The following is a 23,694-nucleotide window of genomic DNA, read 5'->3' as shown; positions in this document are numbered from 1 at the left end:
AGAAAGAAAGAAAGAAAGAAAGAAAGAAAGAAAGAAAGAAAGAAAGAGAATAGAAAGAAAGAAAGAAAGAAAAGAAAAGATTCTGTTCTTTACCACAATGAACCCCAGTGGATACAGCATGATGTGTAAAAAGAATATAGGAAACACAATCAAAATTAGTATCTCTGAGAAGCTAAACACAGGGACGGATAAGTGCTAGAGAGAAATGTTGTATTTGGAGAGGGTGGGTGACATTCATCTGTTTATCTAATTCATTTATCCTATATTTATTGAGGGTTTCCATGTGCCAGATATGGGAACAGCTAGTGATTCATTGGGGGACAAGACCAGTGGAATCCTATACTCATAGTGTTCAAGGTCTAGTGGATTATTCTTTTTCCCTTACCCCATTCTCTCTCTATATCTAGCTAAGAACTTGACTTACAATTCTTTTCATTTAGTGATCAGTGGCTTGCTTAGAGGGTGGGGAGTTTTGGTTCATAAAGAGCTGAGAGCTCAAGACTGGTCAGCCCAGACCAGTCATAATGCAGCACTAGTGATAGAATTTTTCCCGCCAGGTATACCATTAATTAACTAGCAATTAAAGTTTATAATTAATCTATTATCTTTTTTTTTTTTTAGATGGGGTTTCACTCTAGTTGCCCAGGCTGCAGCGCAATGGTGTGATCTTGGCTTACCGTAACCTCTGTCTCTGGGGTTCAAGCGATTCTCCTGCCTCAGCCTCCCGAGTAGCTGGGATTACAGGCATGTGCCACCACGCCTGGCTAAGTTTGTATTTTTAGTAGAGACAGGGTTTCTCAATGTTGGCCAAGCTGGTCTTGAACTCCTGACCTCAGGTGATCTGCCCACCTTGGCCTCCCAAAGTGCTGGGATTACAGGCGTGAGCCACCACCCCCGGCCTAATCTCTTATCTTAAGATCCGTGTTTACACCCTGCATACCTACAACAAGTTTCTAGTATCTATTAGCACAGTAAATTCCCCTCTAAATTATTTTGCTGTGGGGTGACACAAGTGTTCAGCAGCCACGGGGAGGCACTGCCTCAGGTCTCCCTTTAAGAGAGAACCTGCTGTCGGTGGTTCACGCCTGTAATCCCAGCACTTTGGTAGGCTGAGGAGAGCAGATCATCTGAGGTCGGGAGTTCGAGACCAACCTGACCAACATGAAGAAACCCTGTCTCTACTAAAAATACAAAATTAGCCGGGCATCGTGGCACATGCCTGTAATCCCAGCTACTCGGCGGGGCTGAAGCAGGAGAATCGCTTGAACCTGGAAGGTGGAGATTGCGGTGAGCCAAGATCGCACCATTGCACTCCAACCTGGGCAACAAGAGCGAAACTCCATCTCGAAAAAAAGAGGAAAAAGAGAGAGAACCTGCTGTGAGGTGCACTGTCAGTGGCCCATTCCTGAGGCCATGCCCTGCCCGGGTTGCCCTCTCCAATGACTGAGCTCAGCAGGGTAAAAGGCCAGTCATTTCTCCTCTCCGGGCAATCTTTGCAGCTGAACTTTCTACTCACTCCTCCTTCTTTCTTTCCCCTTTCTTTTCACAGGCGTCAAACCTCTGTTGTGGACTGAAGGCCTTCTCCATTCACTCTTCTTTTTGTTTCTCTTTATCTTTCACAGGTCTTGCCTCCAATAAATCTCTTACACTTCCAACTCCATCTTGGCATCTGCATCTGCTTTCTGGAAGCCCCAGACTGACCCATTGTGCAAAGATACCATTTGAGAGGTTACCCACTTATTTCTAACTTAGGAGCTTTCCTACTTAATTTTGTCTTTTTTTTTTTTTTTCTAGGTTGAATTGTCTATATCTAAGCTTCTGATTTATCCTATCTAGACCCACCTTAATCCCAGTAATAAAGAAGGTGATGTGGGAACCCTTAGAAGTAATCAATGGAAAGCCTATAAAGTAAGAAAAATATTGAGTAACTGGCAATTGGCTCATAAATATCCCTGGCACAGCCTGAGACAGTCCTTGGCTGCCTTTTCTGGAGCGGAATCTTCCATTGTGATGAGAAGGAAGTTGCCAGCAGACACAGGTGTGCAGCCTCACCTCCAGCATGTGCTATTGTCATTGTTTGTATGGAGAATGAAAATAAATGATCAAATGAGAATGCCCTTCCCGACATCTGTCTACACAGCGAGCTGCTTATTCTTCAAGTTCCAAGTCATCCTTCTCCTTCTTTGTGATGATTTTTCTGCTCTCCTAGGGAGCACCACCCTATCTTTTGGTGCTCCTATGGGGGTGTGCACATGGTTCCCATACTGCATGGCTATTGTTTCAACACATGACTCCTTTCTAGCTAGGCTGTCAGTCTTAAGGGCAGGATGATGGCTGTCTCAGACATTTGAATATCTTCCTTATAGGTGTGGACCCAACACTTAGTAGAAGCCCAATAAGTGTTGAGTGGGTAAAATGTGCATCCCTGTATGGAAAAAAGGCAGTGGACTGGACATTTCTGAAGAAGCTCTTTGGCTCACAGCTCTGTTCCAGTCTCAACACAGGACATTCCTGGACCTCTGGATGGCTCAGTGAATTTTGGCCTTTATTCAAGTCATGGTAAAAAGGAAAGAGCAAAAGAGAGGAGTCCAGTCTTGACTTCTCACTAGGCCTCCATTTCCTGATCTATAAAACAGGAGATCTGGTTATATAATCGGTAAGGATTTCTAGCTCTACAACTGCAAGTGTCTGTGTCTGAGAACATATGACCACATCATCTGCCAGCCCATTTGCTTCCAAGATGGACTTAGTTGACCTGGTACCTCCCTCAATGTGCCATGAATATTCTCCCGTAACTACTTGCTCAGTGCAGTGGAGAGAGAGGCTCTTCTGCCTACGGTAATAAGGAGGTAATATTTGTACTCAGTATAGAAGGATAATAAAGAGAAGGGACCAACGTTTATTGGGCACCTACTATATTTGGTGCTTTTACGATGTTATCTAATTTGATCTCTATGACTCTGTGAGGTAGATATTATAATCCCTCATTTAAAAGATGAAGGAATGGGACTAAATGGTTCAAAAAATTGCTATAGGTCACACAGCTAATAAATTAATAAAGGTAGGATTTAAAGCTAAGTGTCCAGACTCTTCCTACTGCTGTTATTCCAGGCAGCAGGAGTAAGTTACAGAACTGGAGAAGCATGGAATGTGTTTGGGAATTAGGAAACAGTTAGGCAGAGGGTGGAGAGCAGATGGTGTCTAAAGGGGAATGGTATGAGACAAAGCTGGTATGTATAATAGATTGGGCCTGAGTATCAGCCTGTGACACTGGGCTTGACGAAAACTGTATGAATTGGGAACCATGGACAGTTTTGGGAACAAATATGACTTACCCAGAAACATTAGGAAGGTTAACCTGGCTTTTAAGAAAAGGGTGGATTGAGGGGGAGAGATAAGGGACCTCTTAGCCTATGGAAATAGCCTTCATCCCCAGTAAGTCATTCAACAAACAGAGTGCTTAAATAGCTCTCCTTTCAACTGGACATATAGGCAGTAGGGGAATTGACACGTTCTTTTCCACTTTTTCTTTTTGCATCTTCTCCTCCTGCATGTTGAAGCCTCTTTTCTGTGTCCAGAACTGGATCATGAGAGACAGAGCAGGAAGCAGAGTTATTTATGTATTTATTCTTTAAAATTTTATAAAATGCCCTGTGCCAGTCATTTTCCAGAGGCCTTCCTCTTTTCAGCAGTTCTGTAAGGCGTCCCTTTTTTTCTCTCTGCTCTTTCCTTCTCTTGCACCCCCTCTAGCTCCAGATCAATGAGCTGCCACTGGTTAGGTTTGTGCCGTGCCATTATCCTGAGTGGCTGAAAACCATTCTTTCCTTTGTTTTTAGAAGTCTCTCTCTCCTCCCCACAGCCACCTGCATCCCACACAACAGCTTTAAAGGAGAAAACCCCGTGGAGAAAGAACTGAAACTGAGAGGAGTTCCAAACTAAAAATAAACCACAGATCTCAGCAAGGCTCTATACCCTGGCTGTTGCCCTTGTCACTGACTTTTCCTTATTGAAAGCTACTCAGAGACCCGAGGAAAGCTTTGTGCTAATACTGATATGATTGCTATCATCACCACTGCCTGGGTAAGTGCCATTCAATATTTACAGAGTGCAAGGTGCTATGTAGGAGTTGGACATACCTGGAGTTTCTCAAAATCCTCAAAATCACAATGTAATGAAGTTAACGTGGGAAAAAAGTCTCTGAGAATTAGAAAAGCCAGGTCCCCCGGTCTCACCTCTGCTGCTCTGCCTCAGTCACTTCAGTTTGTTTTCTTTTCTTTTTTTTTTTTTTTTGAAACAAGGTCTCTGTCACCCAGGCTGGAGTGTAGTAGCACATTCACAACTCACCAGGCTCAAGTGATCCTCCCACCTCAGCCCTTCCCCACCACCCCCAGCCCCCAGTTGCTGGGACTACTGGTGCATGCCACCATGCTCAGCTAATTAAAAGAAATGTTTGTAGAGACAGGGTCTCACTATGTTGCCCAAGCTGGTCTTGAATATGTTGCCTCAAGAGATACTCCCTCCTCAACCCCCCAAAGTGCTGGGACTACAGGCATGAGCCACCATGCCCAGCCTACTTTATGTTTGAAAAGAGGATTGGAAAAGTAAGTTTGCACTTCTCATTCAGGATTCTGTGATTCTGACTTCATCATTGCCTTTCTAACAGTCTCTTATCACTGCTCTTCTTTTCTTTATTTAACCACTTTTTCTCTCCTGCCCCCTCTTACTTCTCTCCTCCCCACTTTCTCTCTCTCTCCCCCTCCTTACCATATCAAACCAGCTTACTATCAACCCTATTGTCTTACCTCATAAGTAACAGCTTCTGGAACGTAGCAGACAGAACATGACGGTTATTCCAAGCTCCCAGAGGAATAGGGAGGAGAAAGTCATTCTTTTTTTCTTTATTGATGAGCCCCTAGGGAACCTAAATCTCTTTTCTCTTACCAACCCATGAACAAATAGGCATTGGGGTCAAGGCTCCAAAACTGCCTGTTCTGTTAGCTGCAGACTTTAAGAAAGGTTTTGGGGAAATAAATAAAGGCAGAAATAAGTTATGTGTTGCTAGAGCCTTCTGTTCTCCTGGTCTCTTTCCCTGTCACATTGTTTACCTGATCTATCTGGTACAACTTCTACCCAACAGAGTAGAACGAAATTCGCTTATAATGAACAAAGGTCATTTATTATGTTCTTAATTGATTAGAGCATCATGCTCAAAACTGCATTACATGCTGAGTTTTTTGGCACAGGCCTGGCACGTAGTAGACAAATATTTTATTTTGAAGGAGTCAATGATGTACAAAGTTACGCCTATTGAAACTTTCTCAGAGGCAGAGATTATTTATAGTGATTGTGTTTCTGAACAAAATTTAGAGAGAGGGTTTGACAAGTAGCTTTTTTTCCCTGATTTTGGAGCTTACATGAAACTAGAGAAGTATAAAATATGAAATTTGTTTTGTTATACATTGAATGAACCATCAATGTATAATAATTAGATGATATACATTGAATATAAAAATGGAAACTACCTGGGAAAATTGAACGTGTTATATATCATGCCCATGGCTTGCAAGATCAGCAACATGTAAATGATTTTAAAATATGATAATATCATGGAAATAATAAATACAAACTTTGTCACTTCCTGCTGTCACAACTAAAGAGTACCTATGGGATTGGGGTGGCCACCAGCTATGGCATCTGTGGACATTCTGTGTTCGAGTGGGGAGAAGGAATCATAGAGCAGCTTCTTTCTGCTTAATCTCTGAATGCGAGAGGTGATGGATGGCCTTGCAAACATATTTGAAACATGAGCAAAGGTAGTTAGTGAATATCAACTAGCCATGCCATAAAGTGCTGCCGGGGTTCACTGTGGTATTATACTCAACTTCCGCTGCAGTAGATGCAGATCAGACCTAATTTGGACCAATTTGGGTTTTGGGTCAGGACCCTGGAAGATTAAGGAAGGAAATAAAGTGTCTTATGGTCACATATTTCCAGACACAAAAGGATATGTAGGAAAATTTTATTCTAATCCTCATCATCTAAACCCAATAAAATAAAAGAAAAGATAAGAGACTTGGAGCAATGTTCTACCCTGTGAAGCCCTAATCAGGACACATATTTCTTCACTTGGAACCACAGGGTCTGGGATGATGTCTGACTGCATTTCCCTGATGGTAGGAGGTTGGCGAGGACAGGGATACTCCACCTGGCTCGTCAGCACCCGGAGCCCCACCTTAGTGCAAGCTGCTATTTCCTCCTGCCTGGAATGTTGCATTCACCTCCTAACTGGTCTCCCTGCTTCTGTTCTCTCTACATAATTTTTTTTTTTTTTTTTTTTTTTTTTTTTTGGAGACAGAGTGTTGCTCCGTCACCCAGGCTGGAGTGCAGTGCTACGATCTCAGCTCACTGCAACCTCCACCTCCCAGGTTGAAGCAATTTTCGTGCCTCAGCCTCCCAAGTAGCTGGGATTACAGGTTCTCACCACCACACCCAGCTAATTTTTGTATTCTTTAGTAGAAATGGGGTTTCACCATGTTGGTCAGGCTGGTCTCGAACTCCTGACCTCAAGTGATCTGCTCGTCTTGACCTCCCAAAGTGCTGGGATCACAGGCGTGATCCACCATACCCGGCCCTTTCTCTATAATCTGTTTCTCACGCAGCCAGAGTCTTCTTGTAAAAGTGCAAATCAAGCTGTGTCACATCTGCATTAAACTGTCCAGTGGTTTTCCATGGTGGTCAGGAAGTCCTGAGATACTCTCACTCTTACCTACAGAGCCCTGTGAACGCCTGACCCCACCACCCACTCCTCCTGCCTCATCTCAGGCTCCTGCCCCTTGAGGGATGTAGATTGGACCAGGTCCAATGACTTGCTTTCTGCCCCTTAGGCATGTAGAGCCCATCCCTGCTTCAGGGCCTTTGCAACTGCACTCTTGGCTGCTCTGATCTCAGCTTGTCAAGCAGCTGCCTCCTCATCCTTCAAGTCTCAATTAATGACACTCCCTCCACGGGGTATCCCTTGACCTCCTAATTTAAATTAACTTAGAAAGTCACTCACAATCACATCACACTATTTCATTTTCTTCATAGTCTTATTGCTTTCCAAAATTATTCTGTTTATTTAATGATTTACTAGTTTAGTGTTTGTCGCCTACCACTAAAAGGGTAGGAAAAGGAAATCATTGAGAAAGTACTCTTAGAATTGTACATTATACTATATACTGCTATATATGCAGAACCAAGTTCCTGGCACATAGTAGGCTTAGAATAAATGGTTTGGGTTGGTGTTGATGAAGAATGAGATCTAACACCTCTCCCCACACCCCTGGCACTGACATTCCATAAATGGGACATACCTTTCCTTTGTAAAGTGGGTTAAGGGTTAAAGTTCCCGTTTACCTTGGAGGAAGAGCCAGTCTGGGACACATATTAAAGCATTTTTCAAGTGCTTAGAGTTTAAGAAGGGACCATGTACAGCATCTAATATCACTCAAGAGGGGTAGAGAGTATGGTAGATAGTCTCCAAAGACGGCCATTACCAATTCCTTGCCTTGTATATGCATGGCATTTCACCTATCAAGAGGCGGAAACCATTTTTCCTCTCCTCAAATCTAATTGGCCTTGTGGTTTGTTTTGATTAATAAGTAGAATGCAGCAGAAGTGCTGTTCTAGGACTTTCAAGCCAGGCCTTGATAGAATCAGCAGCATCTGTTTTCTCCATCTTGGAAGCCAGCTGCCATGGAAGAAGTCCAGTTCTCTGAGAATGCTACGTTTTGAGGAAGTCCAAGCTCTCCTCGTAGAGAAGCCCCATGGAGGAGCACCAAGGCGCCAGATACAAGAGTGAAGCCTTGGCAGTCTAGCCCATGAATTCAGCCTACTAAAGGCAGAAGAACCCACCAACTAAGCCAAGTCAACCTACAAAATTGTGAAAAATAAGTCATTAGTGTTTCAAGACAGTAAATTTTCAGGCGGTTTGTTATATAGCAGACAGTTAATGTTACGGATATGGTTACTGTAGAATTGTGTGTAACCATATCCTGAGGCTTGAAGAAATTTTGAACTTCTCAAGCTTTAATCTGCATATAATAAATCATCAAGGTATACTGTTAGGAAGCAGAGTCTGATTCTGTAGGTCTGGGGTGGGGTTGAGAATCTGGCAGCATCTGTTTTCTCCATCTTGGTGGCCAGCTGCCATGGAAGAAGTCCAGTTCTCTGAGAATGCTATGCTTCGAGGAAGTCCAAGCTCTCCTTGTAGAGAAGCCCCATGGAGGAGCACCAAGGCGCCAGATACTTGTAAGAAAGTGCTCCAGCTTTCTGACAAGCCCCTAAGTGATGCTTACAATGATAATGATAATGAAGTGCATGGACTCACTTGGAGTAGCAAGTCCCCAGCTTCCAGAAAGTTCCATACTTAAGTCATCTCAGAAAACTCCAGGGTTTCCCCCAAGTATATTTGAGGAAAGACTAGTTTGAAAAAGGGTTCTGGTCAGATAAGTTTGGGAAACGCCACCTACTCTATTTCACCACTAGAGTTTCACAACATACTGAGCTAATAAAGCTCTTGGAGCTCCTTCACTAAAGAAACCTGTTTGACTCCATTTAGCACAATATTTCCTGAGTATATTTGATTATTCCTATTAATATCTTTAGGAGCTAGTGTTCTGTGAAACACACTTGGAGAAGCACAAAACCACCTTCCCCCACCCCTTTTTAAAAATTAACTCAGCAGGTTAATCATCCTCTCTTAACAATGAAGGTTATGTCACACAGTGTTGCAATCCAGGAGGTTTTTTTTTTTCTTCGTCGTCTAACCAAATTTCTCCTTGCTGTAGTCTAAGAAATCTCTACTCATTTCCAGTAGAGGTGGAAAGCAGCCCATGCTACCCATTATTTAGCCCTTTCAATGCCTGAAGCTCCCCTATTCCTATTAAGGTGCTCAGTCCTCTACTTCTTTCCAGTTTTCTATTTCTCATCACTTTATGGATCTTTTTTCCAGCTCCACCACTTAACCAGCTGGTTGACCTTGGATTCGTTTCTTGATATTTCTTTTTTTTTTTTTTTAGACGGGGTTCTCGCTCTGTCGCCGGGGCTGGAGTGCAGTGGCCGGATCTTAGCTCACTGCAAGCTCCGCCTCCCAGGTTTACGCCATTCTCCTGCCTCAGCCTCCCCAGTAGCTGGGACTGCAGGTGCCCGCCACCTCGCCCGGCTAGTGTTTTTTGTATTTTTTAGTAGAGACGGGGTTTCACCATGTTAGCCAGGATGGTCTCCATCTCCTGACCTGGTGATCCGCCTGTCTCGGCCTCCCAAAGTGCTGGGATTACAGGCTTGAGCCACCGCGCCCGGTCGATATTTCTAAGTATAAATATTTCCATTTGTAAAGTGGAGTTACTCCTAATATTGGAAGTATTAAACGAACCCATCTATCGAGTGCTTAGCATACAGCCTGCAAGTCCTAATCATTCAGGAATTGTCAGTTCTTGTTGTCATTGTTCTCTTACAGCTCCAACTCTCCAGCTCTGTGGGTGTCCCTGTCCCAGCGAGGCTGGAGAGGAGGGAAAGACACTGGGGGTACACATGGCTGATTGCAACTCATCTAATTCCACAGTCTGATTTGAGCTGCTATTCTTAGCCTCCTTCACACCAAATCTTTTTCCTGGTACCGCTGAGAAGCTTCAGAAAGTTCAGGCTAAAGTTAGAAATCTAAATCTGTGTCTCTGGAAGTCCACCCACTCTTCATCTTTGGAAGCTGTTCTTCGGGGCTGACACTGGAATTTCAAGGGTTATCTGCTATTTTTACATTTTTATTGTCTCTTTGCTGAAGCAAATCAGAGATGGTCTCCCAGCAGCCAGACTTAATACTGGTAGGTTTTGTACTGAAATGTGGCTCAGGATGTCACCTCCACTGTGTATCCCTTTATCCCAGAGACCACCTGCAAATAGTTTTGCGTTCCTTACTTCTCTCCTTCCTCATTTGCTTAGGAGAAAGCAGGCAGCTTCTCATCCATATTAAAAACCTATGGTACTTTTTCTTCACTGGCTCCTCTCCCCTGCCATTTGCAGACCTCACTAATAGCACCACACTAAGCCTTTGCTCCTATAGAGGGTACACAGAGTAACTCAAGCTGGCCTTAGTTCTTTCTTCCCTGGCCTCAAAAGGAAGTAGCTCTGGTCACAAGGCAAACTTCCCTTCCCGTGAAGTGGGAGAAAATCTGCTGCACTTTGCCTTCAAGCCTGATCTATTTTCTTCATGTGTACAGATACAGTGTGATTATTATTGTATTTCTCTCTGGGCACCAATTGCTGTCCTTCACACAGAGTAAATGAAAAGGCAGCCCAGAAGGCAGCAGAACTTTTGATCTCAGTGCTGTGTTGAATGCAGCTGCTCAGCTCCTCGCTGTGAGTGAGCAGAGAGAGGCTCACACCAAGGCTAGTATTTTCATCTCACTTAAAGACGTAGGAGGACCTATAATAATAGCTAAGATTCAGTGCTGCCAATGTGCCAGGCACTGTGCTGACTAAATACTTTACATATAATCTCATCTAAACATCCACTTGTGTTTTCATTTTGCAGAGGATCTGAGGGATCTAAGGCTTAAGCAACATAACATGTCCTAGGTCACAGAGTTGGTCAGTGGGAGAGGAGAAATACAAACTAGAACCTCAGGAACTTTGTCCATTATATATGGAAATTTTGCTTGGAGAACCAGCCCAGGCTGTTATGGGAGCAGTGCTGAGTTATGCCCAGGCTGTTATGGGAGCAGTGCTGAGTTATGGCCCCATAAGGCTGCAGGGCCATTCTGAGGCCATGTAACCCACCTCCCTGACCTTAGGCAGCACATCCCCAGCCGTTCCACTAAAATCTTGTTGCTCCTATCTGAAAATAGTTGTGAGAAGTTATCCCATAGCCTAAGCCTGGCATATCTGTAGGGGTTTTATGACCCTTGGGCAGGGGTTTAGCCTGAAGTTTCTGAGTATTCCCATCTGAGAACGATCTGTCTGCTGAAACTTGAACTAATGTTATTTTCTGTTTAGCTTCCTACGGGTAGGAAATGAATCCAGAGAAGTTGCCACTTGAAACTGGAGTGCACATATGGTGCTCGTCTTAGGATGGCTGTGGATCCAAAGAAAGTTTTTATTATCAATCTCATTATAATATTTTCCCTATTAGATGAATCGTAAAGTAAAAAGTGGCAATGACTTCGGTTTGGTTCTTTTTTTTTTTTTTTTTAGTAAAAAAAGACACTCTAAGTATGTCTCAAGGGTCAGCAGCATCAGCATCACCTGGGAGCTTGTTATCCATGCAGACTCTCAGACCCCACCCCAGATTTGTGGAATCAGAATCTGCATTTTGACAGCATCCCAAGCTTATCTGTGTGCACGTAATATCTGAAGGGCACCATTTTATGGGACTTAAGCCTGAGGGCGGAGCACAGATGGCCTCGGTGTTAAAGTAATTACTTTTAATTGTTCACAATGCTGGCTGTACCGTAGGATCACCTGGGGAACTGCAGAGCACCTGGCTCCCACTGCTGAAGATTCTGGATTAATTTATCTGGGGTGGAGACTAGGGTTGGGTATGTTTGAAAAGTTTCTCAGGTGAGTCTAGTGTGCGTCAGGGCTCAGCACCACTGCCCAAAAGATATGCTGAGTTCTAGCTCTGGGCATGTGAAGATAAGGCACTGTCTGCCTCTCTCTGCTGGATGTTCTATCTAAGCAGCATGGATGTCGACAAGGCTCCAGGAAGGACAAGAGAAGGTATATTAAAACATACAATTAAACCCTAATATACGTAAATATGTCTTTGAGAAGACAGTGAAAGGAGAGCCATGGGACCATGTTTAACTATGTTGGCAGAGTCAGGGTTTGGAAAAGTGTACCTTTATTCCTCTACCTCGGTAGATTCACGGAGAAGATGTAATGTCCTTCATTTAAGATTTTAGTGTCTTTCATTCAGGACGTGTGGCTGCCTTAGGGTTGCTAGATTTGGCAAATAAAAATACAGGACAGTCAGTTACATTTGAGTTTCAGATGAACAAAGAGTAACTTTTGAGTATTTTTTTTTTTTTTTTTTTTTTTTTAGTATGCAATACTTGAGAAAATCACACGTTAAAAAATATTCACTGTTAATTGGAAACAAACTTAGCTGTTGGTCCTGTATTTTATCTGGCAACCCCAGCCTGTTTAGAGCAGAGTTTCAATTAATGTCTTGGGATGCTGGAATATCGAAAACAATGCCCTCTGAATTGTGAGGGCGCATAGCAGCTCTGGGTGTGTATGTGTGTTAAGGGTATTGAAAGGATGGAGATGGGGAGGCACACAAGTTTCAATAATGGAAAGGACAATGGAGAAGAATTTTCTCTTTGTATGTCAGGGAAAATGTATTCATAAGTTACAGACTGAAAAACACTGAAGAAGCCTTTGTGAAGGTAAATTTTTTATGATAAATTGATTTTTTGGCAAAAATCTTTTTGCCAAAAATATTGTAAAAATTGCTTCTTGCAAAAATTTCAAACTGTACAGAAAGGTGTAAAATGGAAAGCAAAAGTATCAAAATCTCTCATTATCACCCCCAGAAACTACCATTCTTAACTTTTACTTGTGTATCCTTCCAGGACTTTCTTGGGCATAGATTAACATGCGTCTACGTATGAATATTTTTAATTTCAGAAATGAAAATATATATTACATACTTTTGTAGATTGCTTTTATTTTCACTTAACAGCATATCTTAGATATCTTTTCATATGTGCTTGTATAGCTATACCTACTTCATTCCTTTTTAATAACTATATTTTAATTTATTAAATTATGGAACATTTTTATTACGAATTCAAGGGCCACTTAAAAGTGTTTTCTCTGTGCAGAGCTTTGTATAAATGTTTGCTTCTCACTATTCAATATTCAATTTAGCATCAATACTTGGTATCAGTTCAACAATATCTCCTCAGAGAGGCCTTCCCTGTTTCCCCTGGGAAAAATAGCTTTGCCCCTAACCACACTCGCACTCTTCCTAACAAATTACACTGTGTTGTTTTCCTTAACTGGCATTTCTCTCTATCTGAAATGCTCTAATATAGCAAATGGTTTATTTGTTTATGTGTATCTGTCTCTCCCCCACTAGCCTGAGACTGCAAAACATACAATGGGTATGCAAAACCTATCTGTTAATGAGTGAATGATCAAATGATTGAATTGAACATACTGTGGCATATATAAATGAGGAATAGCAAAGAGGCATGTGATGACTCAGGCAGCAAATGGAACTCAAGGCATACTGTTTTAAGGGATAAAACAATTCTGTGGGAGCTCTTGAAGGGAGCAAATCATTTATCAGAGACGGAAAGGAAAGGCTTCATGGGAAAGTGAATTAGAAGTGACAGTGTAAGAATGAGAATGACTGACAGGTAGGGACTGTGGGAATGGTAGCACAAGGTAGAGAACGTGTCTAGACAAAGTTTGGAGGCGGGTAATTGCCTGGCGTGTTTGGGGAGAGATGTCTTTGCCACCATGGTGAGAGCTCGAGATGTGCATGGGGAAGGCCTAGTGGATTGGGGAGGGATGTGAATGCTATATTGAGAGAGTTTGATCGTTTTACTCTAAGCACTGGGAAACTATTAAGGGTTTTTAAGGTGGGGAGTGATGGATTAATGATATCTTTTAAGAGGGTAATATCTTCAGCAATGGAAATGTTTATTGGAGCAGGGAAAGACTGAGGTTAGGAAGAAGCATTAAGAGAGAAGATGAGGGCAAGGGCCAGACAGGTTGGGAGGACTGACCGATTTAGGTGGGGACATTTAGCTGTGTTTGATGTCACTCATCAAGATCAATAGTCGGCAGACCGTGGCCTATGGGCCAAATCTGACCCACTGTCAATTTTGTAAATAAAGTTTTATTGGGAAATAGTCATGTCCATTCTTTTACATATTGTCTAGGGCTGCTTGGTCCTCCATTGGCAGAATTGAATAGTCGTGACAGAGCCCATGTGGCCTGCAATGCCTAATATAATTACTACCTGGATCTTTACAGAAGAGGTTTGCTGGTTCCAGATCATGATGAACAGTATCTATATCTCTCTCATATAGGTCTTAGATGCTGAGATCATTACCATCTTAAAAGATAGCAAGGTTTATCCCTGTCCCTGGGAACGAAGAGTCACACTTTCCCATCAACCAGCTGTTGCTCTTTGCCATCAACTTTGTCTTAAGTTCCAGTGAATTTAGGAGCCACGGAAGCCCTGGATCTCAGAAGCCCTAAGATGCAGCCTGGAAAAGCTGATTGGAAAGGAGATTGTGTCCCTGGCCAAGGGCCAACAGCTCCACTTCCTCAAGATCCCATCTTTGCCTTTGCAGAGCCCATTAGGATGCCCCTGTTAGGATATTGCCTCCTTGTCACCAGAGCTGTTTGCAGCCCGTGTCCTATCCTGGCTTGCCCTTCCTCCAAGGACAATTGAAAGTTTTCAGATTTTCCTTAGTAAGAAGACAACAGCAGGGACATGATACCCTTTCAAAATGCAGAGGGGGCTCTACATTCACATGAATACAGACTCCTCTCTCAAACAGTCTCAGAGTGGGAAACCTCACATTCTCAGCAGATGGCCTTTTACCAGCATCTCAGTTATTGGGATACCTGTTATCTGATTGATACTTCCAAGATCCTGGCTGAAATCTCCTTGTTTCCATAGTCTTGAGGATATGCCTTCATGTTTTATGTTTTAAATTGTGGCTGTTTCATATAAAATGGTTTGGCATTTTCAACAAGTTAAAAATTCACCAAGACATCATTCCTCCATTAGTAATAGTGACGCAAACTTTCCATTTTGGTGAATGGCCCTACAGTTTCTCACTTCAAGGTATTGAGTGAAATGGGAGTTTCCTTGCTGACTTTTCTCAGCTTATTTTTCCCCTTGACTTAACCCACTTGAAAATTATTGCTTGCCTATAAATAGCTCCTACTTATTTCCAAAGTCAAGAGTTTGTTTGTAGGTTGTTTACTAGGATGTCATCAGCCAAACTGCAGTGTGAGGCTGCTCAGGGGAAAGCTAATTTCCTTTTGAAAATTGCAATTCTGAAAGTTGCACATATTTTATCTCCATCATCAATAGGAACCAAAGTACATGTAGCTTCATGCTGAGTGATATACCAGCGAGCTAAATAAAAAGGATCCCACTCTTGCAACTTAAAATAGGTAACATTGGTGTGAACTGACCCTGATGTGGCACACACGAAATTAACTTTCAGGATCTCTGAGCCATCATCCTTCAACAAGAGGCTTGGGTGACTGCCAGTCAAGAGAAGCAAGCCATATGTATTAAGATCTCTTTGAAGAGAGGAAAGAGGCAGTATTTTCAAATAAGTTCCAAATTGAAAGTGACAAGGGCAGATGCTTCAATCTACAGACAATGATTTGCAAAAAGAGCTGTTTGATACATAGGCAACTCTAGGTGTCATGCTTCAGGGTATACAGACTGGGGCGGTGGCTCCCTATAGGGTGACTTTGCTTCCTTTCCACCCACCCCCACCCATCCCCACCTCAACTCATCATCACCAGGGGACATTTGACAATGTTTGTAGATATTCTTGGTTCTCACAACTGGAAAGGGAGGTGCTGTTGGCATCTGGTGGGTAGAGGTCAGGGATACTGCTAAACATCCTACAATGCAGAGGATAGCCCTTCACAACAAAAGTAAATGGTTCTCCTGTGCAGTGTCTGAGTTGTCAGGTTTTTTTTTTTTTTTTTTTCTGAGGCAGGGTCTTACTCTGTCACCCAGGCTGGAGTGCAGTGGCATGATCTAGGCTCACTGCAGCCTTGGGTTCAAGTGATCCTCCCACCTCAGCCTCCTGAGTAGCCGGGACCACAGGCATGCCACTGAACCCAGCAAATTTTTTTGTATTTTTAAAAAGACTTTGTTCATGGCTATTTATAAGATAAATATAAACAAATTCATTAGCTTTTCCTATAATACCATAAGCACTTAAAATGAACAGGGTTTCTCCATGTTGCCCAGGCTGGTCTCGAACACCTGAGCTCCAGTGATCTGCCTATCTCAGCCTCCCAAAGTGTTGGGATTATAGGTGTGAGCCACCTTGTCTGGACAGGAATTTGTCTTCAGTTAGTAGTAAGTAGTGAGACCTGTAAAAATAGTGAAACACATGCTCAGGAGGGTCTCACTTAGAGGAAGAAGTGGGATTCAGGGGTCCTCAGGATGATGGAAGGGAGAGCCTGCGGAGAGCTGGGGTGGGGCTGGGCTTTCCATATCCAGGGATGTGGAATGAGAAGGAATTAGAAGCTGGGTTCAGGATGAACTGAAGAGAACAATTGGAAGTAAGTGATTCTATAGATGGGAGAAGGGAGGACCTGTTGACTTGCTGGCAGGTAGAGATTCCCTACTGGCACATAGATGCTTTCATGTAACCTGGCCTCTGCTCTCATAGTGGAGTGCTCCCAGAAGCACCCTGTCCTCCACCACTCCTGGTATCTCAATTCTCTGTCTCATCACCTTTTCTTCCGAGACATGCTGCTACCTGAGAAATCCCTGGACAGCTCTCACCGAGTGAAGAATATTTGGGAAATGACGTCCTTGACAATGATAAAATTATTTTCCAAAATTATACAACCTTACTAAAACCATTCCAGTTAAAATCTAGATGAGATTGACTGTCGTGAATAGTCTTTCTTAGACTTAGAGATTCCAGTTAATGTAATATTTTGTAAAAAGAATAATTTGTGTAAACTTTGGAATAGAAGAGACAAAATAATGCCCTTTGCTGGATCTGCAACTGTATACTTAGAAAAGCAGTACCTAGTAAAAAAGTACTAGAATAAATAAAAGACTTTGTTCATGGTTATTTATAATATAAATATATAGACATTCATTAGCTTTTCCTATATTACCATAAGCACCTAAAATGAACACAGAGAAAATATTCCATTCTAAGTAGCAATGACAATTATACAAAATTTATTAAAGACATAATTTGTTCTTGAATATGGAGGCTTAGAATTGTATTTTTTCTAAAACTAATGTAAAAATTTAATCAATTTTAGAGAATCTCAATAGATTTTTCTCTTTGAAATTGGAAAAAAGTCATCTTAAATATCATATAGAAGGACAAGTGTCCAAAAGTAGCTAGGAAAGTGTGACTAAAAAGAAGGAGCTAGATTTGCTTTAGCAGATAGCAAAACAGCTTCTAATCATATAAAGATGACGCTGTCATAGGAATGGAGAAATAGACCAGCACAATGGAATAAAGAAAGCAGAAAACAATGTCAGCATACGTGAGGATTTAATATATTACAAAGGTGATCTAATGAGAAAATAAGGGATTTTTATAGAAATGGTGTTGGCATAATTTTTTCTTTATCTGGATAAAGATAAAATTAGAATCTATCTTGCATCATGTTCAAAAACAAAATATATTTCAGATGGATTAAAGGCATAAATGCAAAACAATGCAACAACATACAATCAAATCTAGAAAACTTCATGAATAATTTAGGAGGAGAGGACATTTTCTTAGCTAAGATGGAAAGCCAGAGACTACAAAAATATATATAAATGTGTGCATATATATATATATATACACACACAAAAATAAAAGTGATGTCAGAGGAGACCATAAATAATATCAAGAAACAAATGATAAATATGGAAAAATATAGCTCCAATGTAGAAGACCAAGATTTTTGTCTGTAATATTTGAAGAACGCTCATAAAGTAGTAAGGAAAAAGACAAATGATTCAATAAAAATAAGGAAAATGATATGGAAAAGAAATTCAATAAAGAAAAAATCAAAATGCTAACAAATACATGAAGAAGTGCTTACTCTCACTAGTAGTCAGGAAAATGCACATTTCAAAATAACAATGAGTTATCACTTTAGTTCCATCAGACTGAAAAACTTTCTGAAAACCAAAATACATATTCCATCTGAGGCAGCAATCCCTTTCCTGGGGTCTCAGAAACAAAACTCCAAAATGTGGAACTCCATCTACAAATCTTATTGATGCTTTGTGTATAACACTAAAAAAATCTGGAGACAAGTAAGTGTCTATCAAGATGAGGATGGATAAAAAAATATGGGCCCATCCACATCATAACATGTCATGAAACTTTAAAAATAATAACTTAGAACTATCCCGTTTGACTTGGGGGAATTTCTGTGAGATATTGTTGAAAAAGAAATGCAGAGTGCTGAAATGCTTGCATAATATGAGTTCTATTGTTAAACAAGCAATGACTTAACCTTAGGATAGTATAAGTATGCATGTGAGCAGGGAGAAAAAGCCATAGAAGGATACCTAATAGGTTTTTAGTGCTGTGAGGATAGATAGGAGGTGGGAAGCGGGAGGCCAATAAAAAGGGGGGAAAAAAGACAAGACTATAATACCTGCCTCCTCCATAACTGCAGCATGATTCAATTTTTAATTTATCTAAAATCAATATATCTATTTTGTGTGTTTTGGTTGTTTATTTATTTATTTTTAAGTGATGGGGGTCTCTCTTTTTCTTGCCCAGACTGGACTTGGGTGGCACAATCATGGCTCACTGCAGTCTCCTGGGCTCAAGCCATCTTCCTGTGTCAGCCACCCGGGTAGCTGGGATTGCAGGTGTGAGCCACCGTGCCTGGCTTGCGTGTTTTGTATGTGTGTATGTATATATGCATACCCAAGATAACTGATCGGAAAAAAAAAGAAATTTAAAAAATAATGATTTTTCAAAACTATGCTATGAATATATACAGCAGTTTTCTTTCAAAGAACTCTGAATGATTTGATGTAGACCATTCATTTCATCCTCACAACTTTCCTGGGAGTTGTGACCTTGAAATGTCAAAACCCACAGGGCTCTCTGCCTGGCTCCAGTGATGGACATCTGGAGTGAGATGCCTACAGCAGCCCCTTTTCATCTTTATATCAGAGTATGTGGGAAGCTGGACTTTGCTGCTGGGCTATGCTTGCCTACAGGGCTCTGGGTTTCTTCAAGCTCCTCTGTAATTTCCGTACCCCTCCAGATACAACTGACCCTCTTAGATGAGAGAGAGTGCTCCAAGGCTTTCCCAGGTGCAGGTTCTGGAGCCCCGATCAGGGCACAAAAAGAACAATCAGTCAAGGAATGCCCTACGGAACAATTTCCAAGGACTGACACAGCAAGATCCCTAAATGGGAGAATCAGTTCTACTGAGCAGAGGATGCACTGCTCCATGGAGTGGAAACCGTGGGACTCTTCCCCACAGAGGCTGTATGGGGTGCTGTGAAAATCATGGTTTTGTAATAAAAGAGTCAAGGATGAAATTCTGGTTTTACTGTGTGCTGGGAAACTTACTTTTCTGAACTTGAAAATTAACTTCTCCCCAAATAATTTTCATTTACCAGGTTATTGTGAGGATTAACTAAGATGATGACTATAGAAACATCAACACCTACCTGGCAGGTAGGAGGAGGTTAACCAGCAGGTGGTAGGGAAACAATGTTGAAAACCTATCAGGAGTTGACCTTGTGTTCTCTCCATTTCTCATTTAATCCCTCTCGCTTTTTTCTCAGATGTTTAATGAGTCACTGTTACCAAATATTGGCCCCTGGAAATCTCATAGTGTAACTAAAAAGTTGAAGAAGAAAACAAATACTCTGTGGTGTCATGGAGAATTTGTTAAAGACTTTTAATTGAGGTGCGTACTGAATGCTTTGAGCACACATAGGAGGATAACCTCACACGTGTGCAGTAGCCAGGAAAGACTTACTAGAGAAAGTGATATTTGAGAATTCACCTGGTTGATTAGGGGATAGGGAATAAGTGGTAATGGGTACGTGCTGGTGTGAAGAAAACTTATAAACAGGATGACAGATATGCAAAAAAGCCAAAAGGTAAAAAACTATTGACATTAACATTTATGGCTACTACGTTTGGTATGAAAATTAGCCTGATTTAACAAAGGATTTTGTACAACTGCTGTTACCTGTATTGATTAAAGTGATTTAGACCCAATAATACAGAAGTGTGGAAACGTTTCACAGTTTATGAGGATAACTAAGTTATATTAAAATGGGAGCTGTGATCCCAGTCTTCAAGATGGCTCCAATGACCCCTGCCTCCTAGCTTTCAGGCCCTTGTACAGCCCCCTTCCACAGTGGACCAGAGTTGGTCTGTGTGACCAATAGAATACAGAAGATGTGATGGTGTGGCATTTCCCGAAGAAGTTAGAAGATCCTGTGGCTTCTGTCTTGGGCTCTCTTTCTCTGTCTTGGATCACTCAGTCTGGGGGAAGCTGGCGGCCAACTTGTGAGGACACTCAGGCAGGCTTTGGAAAGGCCCACGTGGAGAAGCGAGTCCGCCAGCAACCGTGGGAGTGAGCTGGAAAGCACATCCTTTAGCCTCAGATGACTGCAGCTCTGCCTGACAGCTTGCTGCAACTTCATGAGAGATCCTGAACCACCTGCTGGGCTCCTCTTGGATTCTTGACCCATAGAACCTGTGAGATGATAAATATCTGCTCTTTTAAGGATAATTTATTATTTAGCAATAGAAATTTGTCTCCCATTCTTTATCTTTCTTTGCATCAATGCCCTTTGCTCTGTGATATTGCAGTTTCTCCTACTAGAGGTAGAATATATATCCTTGCCTCATGATGTTGAACTTTGCCATGTAACTTGCTTTGGCCTGTGGAATGTGGGAAAAAAATGACCATATGTCTCTTACTAGCTATTTAAGCCTCAAGATACATCACATACTTCTGCTCACTTTTCTGATGGTAGCTGATGGTATCTGATCCCCCTTCAACCTGGGTCCCATGAGGAACATATTAACAGAGCCACTCCAGCCAAACTGTAGACTGGGAGCCTGAGAAGAAATTATTGTTTCAAGCCATCGAGTTCAGGATGTTGGTTACACAGAATTAATGTGGCAGTAAGAAATTGATGCTATCCCTTCAGATATGTCCAGAGAAAAGGACACATAAAGATGTGGTCAAGGAGACTGGAAATCCAAGTTGGGACTACATTTTGAAGGGCCTTGAGTGCCAAACTACACAGTTTGGATTTTTTTTTTTTGGTCGGAAGCACATACAATTCGTTTTGAGAAGAACACTGTCATGGCATTGTTGAGAATGGACTAAAGAGAGCAAGCGTAGAGGCAGAAGTCTGGGCTTCTAGGAACTTTGCAAGAATTCATATGAGATTTGTGATACGGGCTTGAATTAGGGCATGGCCAGTAACAATGAAAGGGGAGAATCGATTTAATGTTGAGACTGTCTCCTGAAACAACTTGTCCTGATTACTAAAGGAATGTGTGAGGAGAGAAAGTTTCCCACTGTAAACTGATGCCTTCATGAAGCCAGGAAGCCTCACCTGATTAAATTTTCAGGCAGACCCCATGATTTACTCTTTCTGGATCAATGAAAGAAGTACAAGTTATTTCATAGGATATTGGGCAAACCAAATGCCCAAATGCCTGCCAGGGCATATCTGAACTCAAAGTGAATGTTCAAGGATACATCTTGCATTCAAGAGAACACTCCCTTTGCATACATGCAGATAATTTCCCTTCCTCTCCTTGACCTCACTCTGGCCAACTCCTCCAAAGTTAGGGGAGTATGGGTGAGCTGTGGGTTTCTTTGTTAGAGGAACTCTCAGATATAGTTTTTAGGTTGCCCATGGGAAATTTGGTCAGAGTAGGGCCAAAGGCTTCATGAGCAACCTAATCATTTTCTACCACTTGATGTGAATTAACGTGAGTATTCCAAGCAGGACAGGTTTGGGAGACTTTCTTCCTCACTCTGAAGTCATAAGTTTGGCTAGAAAAATTGGGATCCATCTGGTATTTTCTACACATTAACATATTAGCTGGGAGGAGTCTTATGTTATTGCCTAAGAGTGGGAGATGGTATAGACCGATTGTGATGATCGTTCCTGCATATTGGTACAAAGATGTGTGTGTTTCTGGTAAGTGGAAGTGTGCTAAATGAAGTCTCATAAATACTTGTTGATATGCAGTGTTCATTGAATGAGACTGACTAGCCCATATTTGTCAGACAGAATTACAGAGATACATTCTTGGCTGTAAAGATGGAGTCTGGGAGATTTGCAAATGCCTCAGGGATTTTCAGATGTAAGAGACTTAGTGTCATGGGAGAGAGTATTATACCATTTTCGTGTCTTGCGATCTAGGCTCAGGCCAACCTGTAATGTAGTAAAGGGTAATTCATAGGCTTAGTGTCTCAGTTTGTCATATGGAAAAACTTTTCCTATAGAAATTTCCTTACTGGTCTGTTGAGAGAATTAATCAGCATTTGCAAAGAATTTACAAAGACCTTTGAAAACTGGAAAGCACCTAGAAAGTACAGTTATAACAGCTGTTTCCTCCAAGTTAGAGGAGTATGGCTTAGTTGTGGGCCTCTTTGGTGAATAAACTCTGAAGCTTGATCCTGAAGAGATTAGGAACAATATTTGTAGTGTAGTGTGTAGTGAGGGGTCTTACAACTGGTGGCATGATTCAGGACTGCTCCATCCAGGAGACTGGTATGACTTGAACAGAAGTTTGAGTAAGCAAGATGTTGAGCATAGAGACCCATGCAGAAACCACAACCACCTGTTACCTTGAACATCACAGCAAAGATGGCTTTACAGTAATCTTCTTTGGAAACAGTGCCGTTAAGTCAACAAGGGCTGCAGGTGCCAGGGATGGCTCAGACCACATCGAGCCATGTGCACATTGCCTCATAGTAAGGAACCAGGGTCTATTATTGTTGGATGTGGTCACTCTCAGTGGCAAACACAGCATTTCTACTCAGAAATCACAGTTTAGACATTGAGACTTGGGATTTAGAAGTATTTTTTTCTGTTGCATTTCTTGTTTAGGTCCAGGGGCTCTGCCAGGGCACATTTCACCAGATGTGAAATCAGGAAAGATCCTCTGGAGGGCTCTCATTTGGAGGGTGAGGAGTGAGGCCAGAGAGGTGAAGTATCTGCCCAAAGTCAGGCAGTTCATCTGTGGCAAAGTTGGAGACCAGCACCCGGTCTTAACACCTAACTGATGAATGATCTTTACCATTTTACCACTTTTGTTCTGCTTCACTTCTTGGCATTGATCATATCCCACTCCAACTCCTAGAAAGAAGTCATCTGCCCCCTTCAAACGAAGAAGCAGACAAGCCTACTGCTAACCTCCATGATCCCTCCTGAGAAGGTCCCCGAAGGTCTCCCAGACTCCAGCCAGAGGGTTGTCTGTTGCCTTGGCTTGTCTTCTATTGGCCTCACTGGGCCTGACCTTTCTTCTCTACATACTTTCCCTTCCCCCACAGCCTCTAGCCAGTAGGAGAAAATCCTCTGTGTTTTATGGCACCCTTCTCAAGAAATACTTGAATTTTACCAGTTCCTTTTAATGTAAGAACCCAAAGCGTGACTAATAATAAGTAGTAGAAAGTATAATAAGAATAGTAGATAATAAGAATATAATATAATTCTTATTATATTATCGAATATTATAGAATATATTATAGAATATTATAGAATATATAATATATTATATATAATATAATTATATTATAGAATATATAATATATTATATATAATATAATTATATTATAGAATGTATTATAATATAGAATATATTATAGAATATTATAGAATAGAATAGAATAAGAATAATAAGAATAGTAGAAAGTAGGTACATAGGGAGTCCAGTGAGGGAGTCCAGTCAGGACAAA

The 23,694-nt window shown here is 41.6% G+C and overlaps 1 long non-coding RNA gene across 1 annotated transcript in view; it reads left to right on the top strand.

The window, feature by feature from the left end:
• LOC111554631 overlaps nt 1–16,622 on the top strand; it is a 21,416-nt gene extending 4,794 nt beyond the window's left edge. The window contains exons 2-4 of the long non-coding RNA XR_002735295.2: nt 1,795–2,038; nt 3,860–4,080; nt 16,506–16,622. This is a non-coding gene — a long non-coding RNA (uncharacterized LOC111554631). The remainder of the gene's footprint in view (nt 1–1,794; nt 2,039–3,859; nt 4,081–16,505) is intronic.
• The last annotated feature ends 7,072 nt before the right edge of the window (nt 16,623–23,694 follow it).

The sequence above is a fragment of the Piliocolobus tephrosceles genome, chromosome 6 (assembly GCF_002776525.5).
Source record: "Piliocolobus tephrosceles isolate RC106 chromosome 6, ASM277652v3, whole genome shotgun sequence".
NCBI lineage: Eukaryota > Metazoa > Chordata > Mammalia > Primates > Cercopithecidae > Piliocolobus > Piliocolobus tephrosceles.
Note: the sequence above shows the minus strand (reverse complement) of the source record. Positions and strands in the feature narration are given on the sequence as shown.